This window comes from Mobula hypostoma, chromosome 28, assembly GCF_963921235.1.
Source record: "Mobula hypostoma chromosome 28, sMobHyp1.1, whole genome shotgun sequence".
In the NCBI taxonomy this organism is placed as follows: Eukaryota; Metazoa; Chordata; class Chondrichthyes; order Myliobatiformes; family Myliobatidae; genus Mobula; species Mobula hypostoma.
In genome coordinates this window covers 2779831-2800839 of record NC_086124.1, presented here as the reverse complement: position 1 = coordinate 2800839, position 21009 = coordinate 2779831, and the positions used below count along the sequence as shown (strand labels likewise).

At 45.1% G+C, this 21009-nt stretch overlaps 1 protein-coding gene across 5 annotated transcripts in view; it reads right to left on the bottom strand.

Moving 5' to 3' along the window:
- LOC134339015 (tyrosine-protein kinase Fyn-like) overlaps positions 1-21009 on the bottom strand; it is a 299324-nt gene that overhangs the window by 153200 nt on the left and 125115 nt on the right. For all 5 annotated transcript variants that reach the window (XM_063035252.1, XM_063035255.1, XM_063035251.1 and 2 more), the window contains one exon: positions 7719-7778. The gene's annotated coding sequence lies outside the window, so the exon portion shown is untranslated. The remainder of the gene's footprint in view (positions 1-7718; positions 7779-21009) is intronic.

Here is a 21009-nt window from a genome sequence, read left to right as displayed (position 1 = left end):
CGGCACAACATAAATCGCCAGAGGCTTAAAAAAAATCTATTTTTATGTATTACTAATTCTAGGTCTCGATTTTAACTGAAATGATCCCTGTGCTTTTCCCAAGTTACATTTTAAATAAAAACACAGTTTTGGAGAGCATACTGTGTCCTACATTTCAAATCCTCAGTGACACTATATAATTCTGTCAATTGACATCCTTGCATTCTTAAGATAACGCTCCATTAATGTATTTTAATGATTCCACTCCTATTCTGTGACATTTCCCCCCAAGTGCTTGGTTGTCAGTTTCAAAATCTATTTTAAAGCTCTTCAAAGTCATCCAGTTGTGACTGGTGTTACGGTGAAAGACAAAAGACCCCCAGTGATGAAAACGGCAACCATTTCGGCCATTGAAGAGAGACCGAACAATGGATTTTACCTCGACGGTGAGAAGTTCAAAGCATCAAATGTCAGAGTATCGTTTCATTCTGATCTTCCCCCCAAGCATCCCACAAAAGGATTGATCATAGAGTATAGAACAGTACAGGCCCTTTGACACATGATGCTGTGCTGAGTTTTTAACCTACTCTAACATCAGTCTAACATTCTCCTCCCACGTACCCTCCATTTTTCTTTCATCCATGCATCCATCTCTTAAATGTAACTACCTCTACTACAACTCCTCACACCTACCACTCTCCCGGTAATAAAACTACCTCTGACATCCCCCTATACTTTCCTCCAATCACCTTAAAATTATGCCCCCTTGTATTAGCCATCCCTGCCCCGGGGAAAAATCTCTGGCTGTCCACTTGATCTGTATCATCTTGTACACCTCTATCAACTCACCTCTCATCTTCCGTTGCTTCCTGAACCAATAAGACATGATCTCCAATCCAGGCAAGATCCTGGTAAATCCTTGAACATCATGGCATAACAGGACTCTCTACCGAGTCACAAGAATCGGTTTCAAATCTCACTCTAGATCATAAAAATCAAGGCAGCGGGGCCTGGGCCCAGGAGTGGGGAATGAGCCAATGTCGAAGCCCCAGGGACCATATGACTGGAGGTTGGATGCCCAATGTCTGTGAGTCCGGGGACTCAGACAACCAGAGGCCGACTGTACTGGGGTTGGAGGGTTGTACTGGTGTGTGAGAATGGTTGGGAGGGAGTGAAGAAAGGGGCATGTTTTGCTTTTGTTGTATTGTTCTGCTTTGCTCTTGTTATTGCTGATGCATTGTTGTTGCTTCAGTTCTGGCTGTTGTTGATGCTGTGTTGTTATTGTTGTGTTGTTATTGTTATTGTTGATGTTATTGTTGCTTTTGTTGTGGTTGTTGCTGATATATTGTTGCGGTTGTTATATTGTTGATGTTATTGTTATTTTGTTGTTGCTGATGTGTTGTGTTGTTATTGTTGACGTTATTATTGTTGCTGTGTTGCTGTTGTTTTTGCTATGGTTGTTGTTGTACTGTGTGTTCTGTGTCGTTGTGCTGAACATTGTGGAAAATGCTATTTTGGCACTGGAATGTGCGGTGAGACTTGCGGGCTGCCCCCAGCACACCCTCGGGTGTTTTGGCTGTTAACACAAATGACACGTTTCACTGTGTGTTTCGTTGTAAACAAGACTGAACCTGAGCCGTTATCTCGGAACTGGCGGGGCAGCCTTCTCCTCTCCCCTATTTCTGATGCTCTCTGTACGTCTGGGATTTCACAACCAAACACAAAAAAACTAATGGAGAGAATAATTTCAATAATCAACCATTTTTCTGCACAGTTTTGCACACCGTGAGTCACCCACGGAGAGAATGTTTCACCGCACATTCAGCGGGCAATTGATCAACCTGGCCAGTCATGTAAAGAAGGCCAGCTGAGAACAGCAGGTTTCCTGCCTCCAAGGATGTTCGTCAAACTGGGTTTTTTTTATCATTTGGTGGTTTCAGACCCAGAGCTACTGAAACTACCAGTAGCTTGGGTCCCACACCACCAGGTTCAGGAAGTTATTAAAGTAAGTCAAAGTCAGCATGGCTTCTGTGAAGGGAAATCTTGCCCTGACAAATCCGTTAGAGTTCCTCGAGGAAGTAACAAGCAGGGTGGACAAAGGAGAGGCGGTAGACGTCATATACTTGGATTTTCAGAAGTCAATTAATAAGAGGCCACACATGAGGCTGCTTAACAAGATAAAACCTTAACAGTGTTACAGGTGTTACGTACCCCGTAACTGGGTTGCCAAACCAGCAGAAATGGATCACTCAGTTGGAGTCTGGAGTACTAGAACTAAGAAAGTTTTATTACAGAAACAAGCAACACAGTAATCGAAAGGATAATAAATGCAACAGTTCAGTGATGATAAACACACATGTGCACAGAATTAAGATAACAGCATCAATCAAGCTCTATCGTTGTCTAGGGGTAAATGACCAATTTCAAAATGACTCAAAGTTCAGTCCAGTTTAGTAGTTCAGTTCGCAGTAATCGTTGCCATGGCGGTGGATAACGTGGGGGAAGAGAGAGATAGAATAGGAACAACTCATCATTCAGAACGGCTTCACTCACAGACCAGCAAGATGGCTCACAAACAGCTTTTGGGCGGGTCCTTGGTGATGTCACCTGAGGTCACTGACTGTGACCCCTCCTCCAGATGCGGTCGATCCTCTGCAGTGAACCCGGCACCCAGGCAAGGGCGGACACACACCGGGTTCCCGCTGATCGTACCTTTCCACCCTGGTCGTTGTCTGGCACTTCTCACCCACTCGTGAGAAGCGTACCGCTTCCAGGGTCTCGTTACCTCGGGTGGCGTGTGTGTCGTCTTAGCGAACCTGTCCCTTTTTATCCCCCTGCTGGGGTATCGCCTGTCCATCACTTCAAACAGTTCAGGGTTCAAAGGGGGGAGCCGCTCCAGACAGCTCTTCCTCCCACATCCCCTCATTACACATCCCCAGACGCTGCTCCATTGTTCCTTATCTCTCCTTCCCCTGAGGGCAGGTGGCAGACCAACTGCTGATGCCACTGATGCTAGCCCAGGCCAGCAAACATCTTAATTTTAGGTGTATTCTCGTAACACAGGAAAGATACTGGCATGGAGAGCCGAGTATCTGACAGGCAGGAGGCAGAGACTGGGAATAAAAGGGGGTCTTTTCTGGTTGCCTGCCAGAGATGAGTGGTGTTCCTCAGGGGTCAGTACTGGGAACTCTACTTCTCACATTGTTTGTCAATGATTTAGATAACAGAATTGATGGCTTTGTGGCAAAGTTTGCAGTTGATACGAAGATAGGTGGAGGGTAGGTAGTGCTGAGGAAGCAATGTGATTGCAGTACATCTCAGACAGATTGGAAGAATGGGCAAAAAAGTGGCAGATGGAATACAGTTTTGGGAATACATTTTGGTAAAAAGAACAATTGTGTGCACTATTATCTATATGGAGAGAAAATTCAAACATCAGAGGTGCAGAGGGACTTAGGAGCCCTTGTGCAAGACTCCCAGAAGGTTAATTCACAGGTTGAGTCTGTGGTAAAGAAGGCAAATACCATGTTGGCATTTATTTCAAGGGGAATAGAATAGAAAAACAAGGAGGTAATGCTGGGGCTTTATAAGACACTAGTCAGGCCACACTTGGTGTATTGTCAACAGTTTTGGGCCCCATATCTCAGAAAGGATGTGTTGTCATTGGAGAGAGTCTAGAGAAGGTTCATGAGGATGATTCTGGGAATGAAGAGGTTAACATATGAGGAGCGTTTGGCAGCTTTGGGCCTGTACTGATTGGAATTTAGAAGAATGCGGAGGATCTCACTGAAACCTACCAAATGTTGAAAGGACTAGATAAGGTGGATGTGGAGAGGATGTTTCCTATGGTGGGGGTATCCAGAACTAGAGGGCACAGCCTCAAAATTGAAGGGTGACCTTTTAGAACAGAGGTAAGGATGAATTTTTTTTTAGCCATAGAGTGGCAAATCTGTGGAATTCCCTGCCATAGACTGTGGTGGAAGCCAAGTCCGTGGGTATATTTAAAGCAGAAGTTGATCATTTCCAGATTGGTCACAGCATCAAAGGATATGGCGAGAAGACAGGTGTATGGTGTTGTTTGGGATCCGGGATCAGCAATGATGGAATGGCAGAGCAGATTTGAAGGGCAGAATGGCCTAATTCTGCTCCTATGTCTTATGGACTTATTACCCTTCAACTATCAGGCTCCTGAACCGGTGTGGATAACTTCACACTAGGTTAATTCCACAAACTTTGGACTTACTTTCATGGACTCTACAACTCATGTTCTCAATATTTTTTGTTTGCATTTGCAGAGTTTGTCTTTTTTTGCATATTGATTCTCAGTCTTTGTTTGTGTGTCATTTCTCAATGAGTCATGGTACATTTTGGTACCAATGACATAGTCAGGAAAAGGGAGAAGATCCTGAAGTGAGAATATAGGGAGTCAGGTAGAAAGCTGAAAAGCAGGACCTCCAGGATAGTAATCTCTGGATAGCTGCCTGTGCCACGCACCAGTGAGGGTAGGAATAGGATGATTTGGGAGATGAATGTGTGGCTGAGGAACTGGTGAAGGGAAGGTATGACTTGTACAAAAAGGACAGGTTGTCCCTAAATCCAAGAGGAGGGGGAGTAGAGTGAAAGAAACTACAGAGGCATGAGAGAGGAGCTGGCCAAAGTTGATTGGAAGTGGACATTAGCAGGAATGATGGCAGAACAGTCATTTGGCTGGTGTTTCTAGGAGAAATCTGGAAGGTGCAGGATAGATATATCCCAAAGATGAAAAGTATTCTAAATGGAGGATAAGACAACTGTGGCTGACAATGGAAGTCAAAGGCAGCATAAAAGGGAAACGAGAGGGCATAAAATGGAACAAAAGTTAGTGGGAAGTTGGAGGATTGGGAAACTTTTAAAATCTAACAGCAGACAACTAAAAAAGCCATAAAGAGAGAAAAGATGAAATACGAGGGTAAGCCAGTTCACAATATCAAAGAGAATATAAAATACTTTTTTCAGATAGATGAAGAGTAAAAGAGAGAAGAGAGTGGATATCAGACTGATGTTGGAGAGATAGTAATGGAGGGTAAAGAAATGGCAGATGAACTTACTGGTATTTTGCATCAGTCTTCACTGTGGAAGACACAAGCAGTATGTCAGTAATTCGAGTGTCAGAGGGCAGAAGTGAGTGCAGTTGCTATTACTCGGGAGAAGGTGCTTGGGAAGCTGAAAGGTCTGAAGGTAGATAAATCACCTGGACCAGATGGACTACACACCAGGGTTCTGAAAGAGGTAGCTGAAGGAACTGTGGAGGCATTAATAATGATATTTCAAGAATCAAAAGATTCTGGAATGATTCTGGAGGACTGGAAAATTGCAAATACAACTCCATTCTTTAAGGAGGGGAGGGAGGCAGAAGAAAGGAAATTATAGGCCAGGAAGCCTAACCTCAGTGGTTGGGAAGATGTTAGAGTCTATTCTCAAGGACGAAGTTTCAGGGTACTTGGAGGCACATGATAAAACAGGCTAAAGTTTTCTAAAGGGGAAATCTTGCCTGACAAAGTTGCTGGAAACCTTTGAGGAAATAACAAGCAGTGTAGACAAAGGGAAGTCAGTAGACGTTGTTTATTTGAATTTTCAAAAGGCCTTTGGTAAGGTTCCACATATGAGGCTGTTTAACAAGATGAGAGCCCATTGTATTACAGGAGAGATACTAGCATGGATAGAGCAGTGGCTGATTGGCAGGACCAAAGAGTGGGAATAAAGGGAGCCTTTTCTTGTTGGCTGCCAAAGGCTAGCGCTGTTCCACAGGGTTCAGTGTTGGGACCGCTTCTATTTATGTTACATATCAGTGATTTGGATGATGGAATTGATGGCTTTGTGGCCAAGTTTGCTGATGATACGAAGACAGGTGTAGGGGCAGGTAGTTTTGAAGAAGCAGGGGGGCTACAGGAGGACTTGGACAGATTAGGAGAATGGGCAAAGAAGTGGAGAAATTTCGAAAATCCAAGGTGCAAAGGGACTTTGGAGACCGGTTCAGGATTCCCTAAAGGTTAACTTGCAGGTTAAGTCAGTGGTGAGGAAGGCAAATGCAATTTTGTCATTCATTCTGAGAGGACTAGAATACAAAAGCAAGGATGTAATGCTGAGGCTGTATAAGGTATTCGTCAGTCTACACAGAGTATTGTGGGCAGTTTTGGGCCCTTTATCTAAGATTAGATGTGCTGGCATCGGAGAGAGTCCAGAGAAGGTTCATGAAAATTATCCCAGGAATGAAAGGGTTAACATACATTTGATGGCTTTGGGCAAGTACTCTCTGGAGTTTAGAAGAATGAGGGGCGATCTCATTGCAAAGATTGAAAGGTCTGTATAAAGTGGATGCAGAAAGGACGCTTCCTGTAGTGGGGGAGTCTAGGACCAGAGGACGCAGCCACAGAACAGAGGGGCACCCACTTAGAACAGAGATGAGGAAAAATTTCTCTAGCCAGAGAGTGGTGAATCTGTGGAATTCATTGCCACAGCTGGCTGTGGAGGCCAAGTTACTGGGTACAGTATATACTGTATATAAGGCAGAGGATGATAGATTCTCGATCAGAGCACCAAGGGTCACAAGAAGAAGGCAGCAGAAAGGGGTTGAGAGTGATAATAACTCAGCCATGGTGGAATGGCAGAGCAGGCTTGATGGACCAAATGGCCTAATTTTGCTTCGGGGTTTTATTATTCAACTATATTTGTGTTGGCGCGTGGCCAAGTGGATAACGCATTCGCCTAGTGGATCTGAAGGTCGCTAGTTTGAGCCTTGGCTGAGGCAGCGTGTTGTGTCCTTGAGCAAGGCACTTAACCACACATTGCTCTGCGACGACACCGGTGCCAAGCTGTATGGGTCCTAATGCCCTTCCCTTGGACAACATCGGTGGCATGGAAAGGGGAGACTTGCAGCATAGGTAACTGCTGGTCTTCCATACAACCTTGCCCAGGCCTGAGCCCTGGAAACCTTCCAAGGTGCAAATCCATTGTCTCATGAGACGAACGGGTGCCTATAAATATTTCTTTGTTTTTACTGTGGATGCCTGCAAGAAAATGAATCTCAGGGTTGTACATGGTGACATATATGTACCTACTTTGATAATAAATTTACTTTGGACTTGAATGTCTTTTCCCTTCCTCAAATTTATTTACTTGCTCAAGTTAAAATACGATCAGAGAAGTAGAACAGGAACAAGTTGGAGATGTAAGATCTGGAGTTAGCTCAGGCTTGGCTGGGGGGCTGACGTGACCAGCGGCAGGAGTGATGTTACGAAGCCAACATCAACCTTAATCTCAGGCGGTGACGTACTTTATCACCCTTCACACTCGATGTGCCCAGCAAGTTGTTCCGCAGCATCACAGACGGCGTTTCTGTTCAATCTGCTTCACACAAATTAGTAATGTTTGGCACGTGCTCTGTGCCAAAGTGTGACAGGGAGCACACACAACACGCCTGCAAGGCACCTGACAGACAAAACACATTCTTCCGGTTTGAGCCAGCAGAAAATCTCCCAGCGTAAGGCTCTAAGTAACCAGACACTTCCACCACCATGAACCACAGAGAGTACTCATCTATAACCTTACACAATCTCCACCTTCTATTGATAATGTCTGGCTCACAATATAACGCTCTGCTGAACTGCCAAGGATGCTGGACGTTTGCAAAGGCTGGTCACACGTTTCATGAACAAAAAACACTTTCTGGAAGCAGAGAGGAATTCTTTGATTTGTCCTACCAAATGTCCACTGGCATTCAGATCAACTGCTCCTGAGGGCTTCTGATCAGACGAGGAAACCTGAAACACAAATTTAAAAAACAATTAACGCGTAAACTTCAAAAGTTCTCTTGCCAAGTTTTACCAAACTAATGGAGATGAACAGATACACAGATACCTGTAAAACATTTTCCAGATTAATTGGTCGATTAATATAGATCAGAACATCTCAGGAGCAGCCTCTTTGGTGCACGATGTTTGAGTATATATCCAAATTAACCCCACCTGCCTGCACACGGTGCATATCCCACCATTCCCTGCCTGTTCATGCAGCTGTCTAAATGCGTCTCTTGACATTATACGTCAATGATTTGGATGGTGCCTCAAGTAGTAGCAGCAGTAGTAGACTTGGATGAAGGAATTGATGGCTTTGTAGCCAAGTTTGCAGATGATGGAGGGGCAGGTAGTGTTGAGAAAGTAGAGAGGCTACAGAAGGACTTAAGACCGAGATGCAGCTCAGAGCGTCATAGGAAGTCATTCCTGCCTGTGGCCATCAAACTTTACAACCCCTCCCTTGGAGGGTCAGACACCCTGAGCCAATAGGCTGGTCCTGGACTTATTCCCTGGCATAATTTACATATTACTATTTAATTCTGTCTCCGCAGACTCCTCCACATCAGGTGGCAGGACAAAGTCCCCGACACGGAAATCCTGGAACGAGCTGGGCTCTGCAGCGTCTACACCCTCCTGCTGAAAGCCCAAGCCAAGTGGGCTGAACATGTGGTCAGAATGCCAGACAGCCGACTGCCTGAGCAGCTGCTGTACGGAGAACTGTGTCAGGGCAAGCGCTCAGTCGGGGGGCAGAAGAAACGTTACAAAGACTGCCTCAAAGCGTCTCTCAAAGGCCTGGGTGTCGACATCAACACGTGGGAGACGCTTGCCCTCGACCGTCCAGCTTGGCGCAGCAAGATCACCACAGGAGCCCGTGCAGCTGAAGTCAGGCGCATCATCGAGGCGCAACGAAAGCGTGCTGTGCGCAAGGCCCGAGCAGCATCCACTGCCACGACAGCACCCACCCACTTGTGTCCCACATGTGGGCGAGCCTTCAGGGCCCGGATTGGCCTCATGAGTCACCTCCGGACCCACAGCCACCAATCTCCCATTTGACTTTGAAGCCATGGTCATCTTCGACTACGAAGGACGAACAACAAACAACAACAACTATTTAATTATTTCTGGTTTTATTACTATTTAATTATTTATGGTGCAACTGTAATGAAAACCAATTTTCCCCGGGATTAATAAAGTATGACTATGACTATGACTAAGACAATTTAGGAGAATGGGCAAAGAAGTGGCAGATGGAATACGGTGTCTATTTTCTAAATGGAGTGAAAACTCAAAAACATGAAGGGGAGAGGTACTTGAGAGCCCTCATGAAGGATTCCCTAAAGATTAATTTGTCGGGCGAGTCTACGGTGAGGAAGGCAAATTCAATGTTAGCACTCATTTTGAGAGGACTAGAATATAAAAGATGTTGAGGCTTTATAAGGCACTGGTGAGGCCTCACTTGGATTATTGTGAACAGTTTTGGACCCCTTATCGATTTTCTTACATTGGCGAGGGTTCAAAGGAGGTTCACGAAAATGATTCTGGGATTGAAAGGTTTGTCATATGAGGAGCGTTTGATGGCTCTAGCCTTGAACTCACTGGAATTTGGAAGAATGAGGGGGGAATCTCATTGACACTTATCGAATGTTGAAATGTCTCGGGAGGGTAGGTTTGGAGAGGATGTTACCTATGGTGGGTGAGTCCAAGACCAGGGGACATTTAAGTCCATTTAGAACAGAGATGAGAAGGAATTTCTTTAGCCAGAAAGTGGAAAATCTGTGGAATTCATTGCCACAAGTGGTAGTGGATACAAATTTATTGGGTATATTTAAGGCAGAGATTGATTGATAGTTGATCAGTCAGGGCATAAAGGGATACGGGGAGAAGGCAGGAGACTGGGGCTGAGAGGGAAATGGATCAGCCATGATGAAATGGCAGAGCAGACTCCATGGTGTTATGGTGTCAGCTTCCATAATACATTCCAGACAACCAATTCATGATGTGTAGCTTGACCTTTCTATTTCTGAATGACCACAATAATTAGGCAAGTTCATATTGTTGTTTGTTGACAATACGCCTGTTATAATGAAACTCTAGGGCGTTGATCTAACACAAGTATTTCCTGTCTAATAACATTCATTCCAATTGCTGCATTTTTCGTCACATTTGATCATCAGGTTTTCACATTTCTCATAAATAATCAACCTGAGACACTTAACTCTTTCAGACTGCTCACAAAATGCAGGAGGAACTCAGCAGGTCAGGCAGAATCTATGGCGAGGAATACACTGTCAACACTTGGGCTGAGACCCTTCATCAGGTCTTGGCCCAAAATGTCGACAGTCCTGATGAAGGGTCTTGGCCTGAACCATCAGTTGTTTATTCCTCCCCATATTCACTGATTGATTAGCATACAGCCCAAACTGGCCCTTCAGGTCTTTCCAGCCGTGCTGGCCAGCAACTCCCAATTTAACCCGGGCCTAATCACAGGACAAATTACTATGGTCAATTACCTACCAACCTGTACAGCTTTGGACCACGGGAGGAAACCAGAGCACCCGGAGGAAACCCACGCAGTCCATAGATGCTGCCTGACCTGGCATTTGTTCTTGCATTTTGTGTGTGTTGCTCTGGATTTCCAGCATTTGCAGAACCTCAGGTGGTTCTCTTATCAACTGCACGGAGTATTGCGAATACTTCTGGTCACCCCATTAAAACAAGTACGTGAAGACTGTGAAGAGGTCTACCAAGACACTGGCTGGATTGGAATTCAAAGTTCAAGGTACTTTTACAATCAAACCATGTACACAATGTACAACCTTGAGATTCGTCTCCTTACAGACCGCCACAAAACAAAAAATAAACCAACAAATGCCCAATGTGCAGACAGAGAGAGAGAGAGAGAGAGAGAGAGAGAGTCAGAGAGAGAGACACGGAGAGAGAGAGTGTCAGAGAGAGAGTCAGAGACAGATAGAGAGAGAGACGGAGACAGAGAGAGAGAGAGAGACAGAGAGAGAGACAGACAGAGACAGAGAGTCAGAGATAGAGAGAGTCAGAGAGTCAGGGATAGAGACAGATAGAGAGACAGACAGACAGAGACAGAGAGAGAGAAAGACAGAGACAGAGAGAGAGAGAGAGACAGAGAGGGAGACAAAGAGAGAGCCAGAGAGAGAGAGACAGAGACAGACAGAGAGAGAAAGACAGACAGAGAAAGACAGACAGACAGAGAGACAGAGAGAAAGAAGAAAACAAATTGTGCAAACAATAAAAAGCAAGCAAGAATGCGAACTATAAGAAAAGGTTGGACAAACTTGGGTAGCTCTCTAAAGTGTCAGAGGCTGAGGTGAGACCTGATAGAGGATTTTAAAACTATGAGAAGAATAGACAGGGTAGACAATCAGAATCTTTACCCCAGTGTAGAAATATCAAACACCAGAGGACATGCAGCTCAGAAAGTTCTCTCCTTGATCGCATGGGATTCCTCACACATTCCAAAGACGTACGGCTTACAGTTAGTAAATTGTGAGCATGCTATTTTTGGCAACAACAGTGAGGCGACACTTGTGGGTTGCCTCCAGCACAATCCCTGGACTGCATTGGTCGTTAGAGCAAACTACACATTTCGCTTTGTGCCTGGATATTTCGACATGCATGTGACAAATAAAACTTCATCTGATCTTAATCTCTTTGTGAGCAGTGTCACAGGTGATCCATTCATGACTCAGTGAAATATAACACACTCCAGAACTGAAGCAAGCAGCCAGTGTAAACGAAGGAGAGAATAAACCCAGGATCATTATTGATTTAAAGACAGCCTGGCTTACTTCATGCAGCACCGCACTGAACTAGAGTTGATCTCAACAATTTGGGAGCTGCCAAAGTTATTCAGTTGTACACTCAATCAAGGGTGGTCTTTAAAGGAACAGATCATTCGAGCGGCAAAACAAAAGATGCTCCCTGGAAGGTTTGGACACCAGCATAGATTTTCACAAATAAAACAGCAGAGGCATGTTCAAGAAAAAATGTAGCAACTAATTTACCTAGCATGGTAAAAGTCGCTTACATAATTATGTCATCACGTCAGACCAGCCTCTTAAAGTGAAAACCCCAACTCAATGTTGGAGGCTGTGAATTATGTACATTTCCACCAGTTACGTTACCCTGCAGCAGAATACAGAACACAGATCACAGAACGTACAGCAACACAACATACACACACAAAGTGCTGGAGGAACTCAGCAGGTCGGGCAGCGTCAATGGAAAGGAGTAAACAGTCGACATTTCGGGCTGAGACCCTTCTTCAGGACCGAGAGGGAAGGGGGCAGATGCTGGAATTAAAAGGTGGGGAGAAGGGAAGGAGGCTAGCTGGAAGGTGCCAGGTGGGTGGAAAAAGTAAAGGGCTGGAGAAGAAAGAATTTGATAGGAAAGGACAATAGGAGAGAGGGAAGGAGGAGACCCAGGGGGAAGTAATAGGCAGGTGAGAAGAAGTAAAACGTCAGAGTGGGGAAAAGAACCACAGCATAGTATTCTTTACAAGGATGTTGTTGGGACTGAAGGACCTGAGTTATATGGAAAGATTGAAAAGGTTAGGACTTCATGCCTTGGAATGTTGAAGATAGAGAGGAGATTTGATAGAGGTATACAAAATTATGAGGGGTAAATGCAAACTGGCTTTTTCCACTAAGGTTCGGTGGGACCACAACCAGAGGTCATGGGTTAAGGGTGAAAGGTGACAAGTTTAAGGGGAACATGAGGGGAAACTTCTTCAATCAGAGAGTCGTGAGAGTGTGGAACGAGCTATCAGCACAGGTGGTGCATGCGAGCTCGATTTTAACAGTTTGGATGGGTACAGGGATGGTAGGTGTATGGAGAGTCATGGTTCCGGTGCAGGTCAATAGGAGTAGGCAGTTTAAATGGCTTAGTACGAACTAGATGGGCTGAAAGGACTGTTTCTGTACAGTACTTTTCTATGATTGTACTTGTCCACAACGTTGTGCCGACATTTGAACCTATTCTGAGATCAATCTAACCCTTCACTCTGACATAGGCCACCTTCTCCTATCATCCATGTGCCTTTCTAAGCGATTCTTAAATATCCCTAAGGGTATGTGCCTCTAGCACCACCCCTGGCATCACATTCCATGTATCTACCACCCCCCGTGGAAAAATCTTAACTCTGACATTCCCGTGCACCCCCCCCCACAAACTTTCTTCCAATCACTTTGAAATAATGGCCTCTCGCATTAGCCACTTCCACCCTGGGAAAAAGTCTCTGGTTATCCACTTGACCTTATCACCTTGTACACATGGTTTGGCATGGACTCGACGGGCCGAAAGGCCTGTTTCTGTGCTGTAGTTTTCTATGACTCTAAATAGCAGGTGTTGAGGTTGACAGGGTTGAGAGCTTCACGTTCCTCAGTGTGAACACCACCAAAAACCTGAGCCGGTCAACCACGTTGATGTCACGGCCAAGAAAGCTCACCAATGCCTCTGCTTCCTCAGGAGGCTAAAGAAATCCGGCAGGCCCCCACCGACTCTTTATTACTTTTATTGACGCACCATAGAAACGAATCTGTCTGGATGCATAACGGCTTGGTATGTCAACGTGACCACCAGAGACGGCGGAGAGTTCTGCAACATCTCAGATTCCATCTGGGTAGCCTGCGAACTGATGGCATGAACATAGATTTCTCCACCTCTCCCCTTCTCTCTTTCTCTATTCCCCATTCGGCTCCTCTATCAGCCCTACTCTTCTCCTCATCTGCCCTTTACATTCCTCTGGTGCCATGACCCTATCTCCCGTGGTCCACTCTCCTCTCCTATCAGATTCCTTTTACCTCAGCCCTTTGCCTTTTCCACCTCTCAGCGTCCAGCTCCTCACTTCATCCCCTCTCCCCACTTCCACACACTCACCTTCCCCTTCACCTGGCCTCACCTAGCACCTGCCAACTGGTACACCTCCCCCTCTCCCGCCCCCACCCGATGTTCTCATTCGGGCTTCTTCCCCCTTCCTTCCCAGTGCCGAGGAAGGGTCTCGGCCTGAAATGCTGACTGCTTGTTCCCCTCCAGAGATGCTGCCTGGCCTGCTGAGTTCCTCCAGCGTTTTGTGCGTGTTGCTCTAGATTTCCAGCCTCTGCAGAATCTCTTGAGTTTCTGAGTTGAAAGAGAAAGTTTTTTTCCGACTAAAGATTACATATTTAATGATACTGTTAAATTAGCATTGAATGTGCCTTAAGTAAGTTAGAGATATTTGTAAGCATTCAAGCACTGTATGTTAATTCTGGGGTTGGTGTGGTCTAAGTGAGCAAAGGATTGGTGGGGTGAGACTCATCATTAAACCCAGGAGACCAGCACTGTACCAGCAACAACCAACTTCCTCACAGATGTTCATCTCCTGGGGGAGGCTTCACATCAGGTAAATTCAAGCAGTAGGTCCCCCGAATTCACTGTTCCAGGCCACTCTGTGTTGTCACCGACAGCCCATTCATCCCGTCAACTCAGTCCCATTGATAGATTTGCATCCCCTCATTTACAGTCATATTTTCAAAGTAATTGACTTCAGAGATGGCCCATAAACGCTGTACTCGCCTACACCAGCCTTCATCTTCTTCTGCCCGTTATGCCACTGGTATTTAGGGCAGCAATGAAGGTCCTCCATTTCTGGCGGTGTTCAGGGCTTCCTTCATCGTGTCAGTAGCTTCCTCTCGGTCGTGCAAGTCCCGGGTGGAGACTCAGGAATACCGTCACACTCAGATGTAGAAGGATTCTTCATTGTTGTTTCCATAACAGTTTTGTTTTGCCAGTCAGGGTTGTTAGCCCTGAGCTGAACTCCCAAACCTGGAGGGGTAGTGGACCACTATTAGTCTGTCCTCTACCCTTTGACCTGTTTGGCATGGGTGACCCTACCAAGAGCCAAAGCATGAAGCCCTGACTCCAGACAACGTAGCTCTCTGGGTCATTGAGGCACACAAGATTCCAAACCCTACGATGAGGTTCTCGGACACCAACACCACCCAGGATCTGAAATAAAATCATAAACACGAGAAATTCTGCAGATGCTGGAAATCCAAAGCAATGCACACTAAATACCAGAGGAACGCAATAGATCAGGCAGCATCTATGGAAATGAACAAACACTTGCCATTTCAAGCCGAAACCCTTTTTCAGGACTGGAACGGAAAGGGGAAGGCGTCAGAATGAAAAGGTGGGAGGAAGGGGAGGAGGATAGTTGGAAGGTGATGGGTGATGGGTGAAGCCAGGTGGTTGGGAAAGGTAAAGGGATGGAGAAGAAGGAATCTGATAGGAGAGGAGAGTGGACCATTGGAGAAAGGGAAGGAGGAGGGGGCGGTGAAGACAAGTTCCCAGGGAGGATACGTGGCCTTGGTAGCAGGTCTAGGTGCGTCCATGGTCAAAGAGTCAAAGGGCAGCAGAGATCACAAGGAGGAGTAGTGAACTCCCATCGAAGAGAAGATTTGAACTTCTTCAGGGTAGGCATCGCTCGAAGAGACTACAAGGTAGTGAGTTCCTTGTTCTCTTAGAGAGGGGTTTCCCCTCAGTTCTCATTTAAATTCATTCTTACAACCGTCTGGTCTAGGATCAGAATCAGAATCAGGTTTATTATCACGGACAAAGAGTACGCCATGAAACGTGTTGCTTTGCGGCAGCAGTATAGTGCTTACATAAAATGTTTATTATAAGTTGCAATAAAAATATTTTTTAAATGAATAAGTAGTGCAAAAAAAGAGAAGAATAGAGAGGTAGTGTTCATGGTGGGTGATGGGTTGGAGATACGTCTCCACTAAAGGAGCTGTAAGGTGCTCCTTCCCTCCGCTGGCCTGCAGGTCACCGTGGGCAAGGTGTAGCATCTGCTTAGCCCCCGATCAGGGTCACGTGAAGCCATAGGAGCAGGTGGTAGATGGTCGTACGAGCAGCCGGTGCACATCACAAGTCCTGGTTATGTGACCACTGACACCAGGCAGACAATCTCTGAAGAGTATTGATAACGGCTGTGGGGTCACCCATCTTGTAAAATCACTGTCCAGAGGAAGGCAATGGCAAACCACTTCTGTAGAAAAAATTGCCAAGAACAATCTTGGTCATGAGACCAAGATCACCCACGTCATACGACACGGCCCATAATGATGATGATGATGATGAGTACTCATAGACTGTTCAGAAATCAGACAGCAGAGGAGAAGTAGCTGTTCCTGAATCGCTGAGTGTGTGTCTTCAGGATCCTGTACCTGCTTCCTGAAGGTAGCAATGAGAACAAGGCATGTCCTGGGTGATGGAGGTCCTTAATGATGGATGCTGCCTTTTTGAGGCATCGCTCCTTGAAGATGTCCTGGAAGCTGGGGAGGCTGGTGCCCATGATGGAGCTGACTAAGTTCACACCTCTCCACAGCTTATTTCAATCCTGTGCAGTAGCAACCCCCCGACCCACACCAGACAGTGATGCAGCCAGTCAGAATGCTCTCCACGGTACATCTATAAAAATTTGCAAGTGTTTTTGGTGACATATCAAATCTCATCAAACTCAGAATGAAATATAGTCACTGTCATGTCTTCTTTGTTACTGCATCAACATGTTGGGACCAGGTTAGCTCCTCAGAGATATTGACACCCAGGAACTTGAAATTGCTCTCTCTTTTCCCATCTGATCCCTCGATGAGGACTGGAGTGTGTTCCCTCACCTCACCCTTTCTGAGGCCTGCAATCAGTCTTACTTTCGGGATCTCTGTCATCGTCTCAAACCCCTTCATATAACACAGAGGCCAAGGTTTGTAATGTGGTCTCAAACAAAGAAAAATGCTGGAAGCACCTGGTAGCTTCTTCAGAAACAGAGACAGAACACATGCGACACAGTGCACTCTCCCTTCTGGCTATTAAAAGAACTTCAACAATATTAAACGTTTGTTTCCCAGGGCAGTTAATCTGATCAACCATTCTAGTTAGACACCCCCCCCCACCTCTCTAACCGATTACCTCAGTCACTGCTCGGCAGTGAAGGTTGGAAAAATGGGCTGAAAACTGGCAGATGGAATTTAAAAACGCAAACAACAGGAATTCTGCAGATGCTGGAAATTCAAGCAACACACATCAAAGTTGCTGGTTAGTCCTGACGAAGGGTCTCGGCCTGAAACATCGACTGTACCTCTTCCTAGAGATGCTGCCTGGCCTGCTGCGTTCACCAGCAACTTTGATGTGTGTTAGATGGAATTTAATGCGGACAAGGGCGAGGTGTTGTACTTTGGTAGGAACTGCCAAGAGCGGTCTTACACAGTGAATGGTAGGGAGCTGCAGAGTGTGGTAGAACAAAGGGATCTGGGAACACAGGTCCACAATTCATTGAAAATGGCTTCGGAGGTTGACAGGGGAGTAAAGAAAGCTTTTGACACATTGGCCTTCATAATTCATAGCATTGAGTACAGGAGATGGGTTCTTATGTCGAAGTTGTATGAGTCATTGGTGAAACCTAATTTGGAATATTGTGTGCAGTTTTGGTCACCTACCTACGGGAAAGATGTAAATATGGTTGAAAGACTACGGAGAAAATTTACAAGGATGTTGCCGGGTCTGGAGGGCCCGAGTTATAAGGAAAGATTGAATAGGTTAGGGCTTTATTGTTTGGAACGTAGAGATTGTGGGGAGAGTTGATAGAGAAATACAGAATTATGAGAGGAATAGATAGGCTAAATGCAATCAGACTTTTCTTCACTGAGGTTGGATGGGACTACAACTGGAGGTCGTGGTTTAAGGGTGAAAGGTGAAATGTTTAAGGGGAACATGAGGGGGAACATCTTCACCCAGAGGGCCACGGGGGTGTGGTACGAGCAGACAGCGTAAGTGGTGCATGCGAGCTCAATTTCAATGTTAAAGAAAAGTTTCTGTAGGAGGGGTATGGAGGGCTATGGTCCCGGTGCAGGCCGATGGGCGTGAACAGATTACAATGTTCAGCACAGACTAGATGAGCCAAAGGGCCTGGTTCTGTGCTGTACTTTTCTATGACTCTCTGACATACAATCAATCTATGTGCATAAGCTATCTCATGTATTTATATTTATTGCATTTATTTATTATTATTATGTTCTTTATCTTATTGTGTTTCTTTTTATGCTGCATCGGATCCAGAGAAACAATTATTTCGTTCTCCCTACTCTTGTTTACTGGAAATGAGATTAAACATTCTTGGATCTTGAATCTTGATAAGACATAGGAGCAAGTTATGTTATTTGGCAGGCTGGATTTAAGCAGAAGATGGGATTGTGAAACAGGGAACACTTGGTAAAGATCCACTTGAAGTTCTTCAGTTCTTTTATAGTCTACAATTCTCTTTCATGTTTAACCTTGACAAAGGCCTTGCGAAAAAGTAAATTCCATTTTAGATAAATATTCTTTTTACCACAAAGACCTCCTTATGGAATTTAGGAAGAGGACCCACCCAATGTAATTTCCACACTGCTCTGAGCATAAACTACGTAGGCAAAGAATCGGGTGGACACAAGAAATTCAAGATTAAGACTGCCTGAGCCTTTCATTAGGTTGTGATTCTCCGCCCTATCTAATATTAATGTGACTGTACAACACATACAAAATGCTGGAGGAACTCAGCAGGTCAGGCAGCAGCCATGCAAATGAATAAACAGTCAATACCTCAGGCTGAGACTCTACTTCGGGACTGAGCAGGAAGGGGGAAGATGTCAGTGGTGGGGGGAGTGGAAAGGGAGGGCTCTAGATAAAAGGTGACAGGTGAAGCCAAGTGGGTAGGAGCGCCAGGCCAGATTGAAATGGTCGGGGCATCAGGGTTTGGAGGCAAGAGGCAAGAGTTTGGCTCACTGCATCGTGGGCTTTGCTCGTCTCAGTGCAAGGCTGAGGCTGTGGCCTACGACTAGTGGACGTCTGGATTGGCTGCAGTGATGCCTGGTGTTGAGAACTTCAGTTCTGAATGGTGTTTGCCTGCTTTTATTGTCTGCACAGTTTGCTTCTCTCTCTCTCTCTCTCTCTCTCTCTCTCTCTCTGTGCACACCGGGTGTTTGACAGTCTCCGTTTATCTTCATGGGTTTCTCTGTTCTGTGGTTGCCTGCAAGGAGACAAATCTCGAGGCTGTGTAAAATACACGTACTTGGATAAGAAAATGCACTTTGAACTTTGAAAGGCAGAGGGCAGGAGAGGAAGGAATATGATAGGAGAGGAGAATGGAGCAGAGGAGAAAGGGAAGGAGGAGGGGGCCCAGGATCTGAATCGAATCTCACACCAACAGCATATGTTGTAAAATTTGTTAACATAGCAGCAGTAGTACAATGCAATACATGATAAAATTAGGAAAAAAATATAATTGAATTACAGTAAATATATATATATAATTACTGTAATTAAATTAAAAATAGTGCAAACGCAGAAATAATAATAAAAATGTGAGTTTCTGGTTTCAATGTCCACTTAGGAATCGGATGGCAGAGAGGAAGAAGCTGTTTCTGAATTGTTGAGTGTGTGTTTTCAGGCTTCTGTACCTCCTTCCTCATGGTAGCAATGAGGAGAGGGCATGTCCTGGGTGATGGGGTCCTTAATGATGGACATTACCTTTCTGAGGCAATGCTCCTTGAAGATGTCCTGTATACTACGGAGGCTAGTCCCCATGATGGAGTTGACCAAGCTTACAACTTTCTGCAGCTTATTTCACTCCTGTGCAGTAGACTACCACCCCACCCCATACCAACACAGTGATGCAGACTTTCAGAATGCTCCCCACAGTACAGCTGTAGAGGCTTTTTAGGTGAGAAACCAAATCTCAAACTCCCAAAGAAATATAGCTGCTGTCTCACTTTCTTTATAGCTGCATTGATATGTTGGGACCAAGGTAGACCCTCAGAGATATTGAGAAGAGGCAAGGGGCCAGACTGGGGAATAGAAGAGGGTTGGGGAAGGAAAAAATTTTACCACAAGGAGAAATCGACATTCATGCCATAATAATGTTCTATATTATATATCAGGAAGGGAACTCAAGTGAAAAAGACCATCAATAATTCATTTCTTATGTTATAAATTTTTATTTCAAACTCATAAAATTGCCTGCTTGGTTCTGGCTTCTGGAAACCAGCTGAGGCTCCATAAAATTACAATGTGGACTGGCTTCCAGCTACAGACCATCGTTATTTCAGTACGTGTTAATCCTTTCAGGGTTATAGCAGTACTGTCGTACCAAGATTGAAATAAACTGCAGAAAAACATTCGAAAGTGAGGTTCTGCAGATTTTACTTTACTTTATTGTCGCCAAACAATTGATACTGGAGCGTACAATCATCACAGCGATATTTGATTCTGCGCTTCGCGCTCCCTGGAGTACAAATCGATAGTAAATATTAAAAATTTAAATTATAAATCATAATTAGAAAATAGAAAAGGGAAAGTAATTTTCCTTAATTCTCCAATTTAATTCTTTTTCATAACTGCATCTACAAGCCTGTCTTTATAGTTTCAACTCACAACTGCAGTGGTCATACGTTAAAACCTTCAGTTTAACTACTTCAGGTAGACCCTGTTGGACATTGATAATGTATGATGTTGCTGGCCTGCTTCCCTTGTTTGGTGACAGCATAGGTGGCATGGGAGCTGTGTGGCCTCAGCTGTAGCCAGGAATAGGCCCCAAGCCGCAGGCTTGCTTGTTGTTTCAGTAAAGGTGAGGTGACGCCGGAGGCGGTGCAGCGTGGTTTCCGTGCTTGGTAGGGGGCTGGCCACGCCCATCGATGCTGCCCTCCAGTGTTCAATTGGTGGAATGACAGGCTAGATTGCCAAGAACTGTACCATCAATTTGCGAGATATGCCGTTCAGGGTTTTGGACTATATATGTGACTTTTTATGCACAACAATATTCTCTTTTGGCTCACTAATGTGTTGTGCATGTTTTGCACATTGGTTCGCTGAAGAGCACTGTTTTGTTTGACTGTATTCATGTATGGTTGAATGATAATTAAACTTGATTTGATTTGATTTTGATTTCATTCACAGGATATGGAGCACAGTATGGGCCTTTTTCATCTATTCTAACATCAACCTAACCCATCCCTCCCACATAGCCCTCTATTTTTCCTTCATCCGCATGCTTATCTAAGAGTTTCTTAAGTACCCCTGAGATATCCTCCTCTTCCACCAACCCCAGCAGGGCACTCCACGCACCTAACAACCTCTGTCTAAAAAACCTACC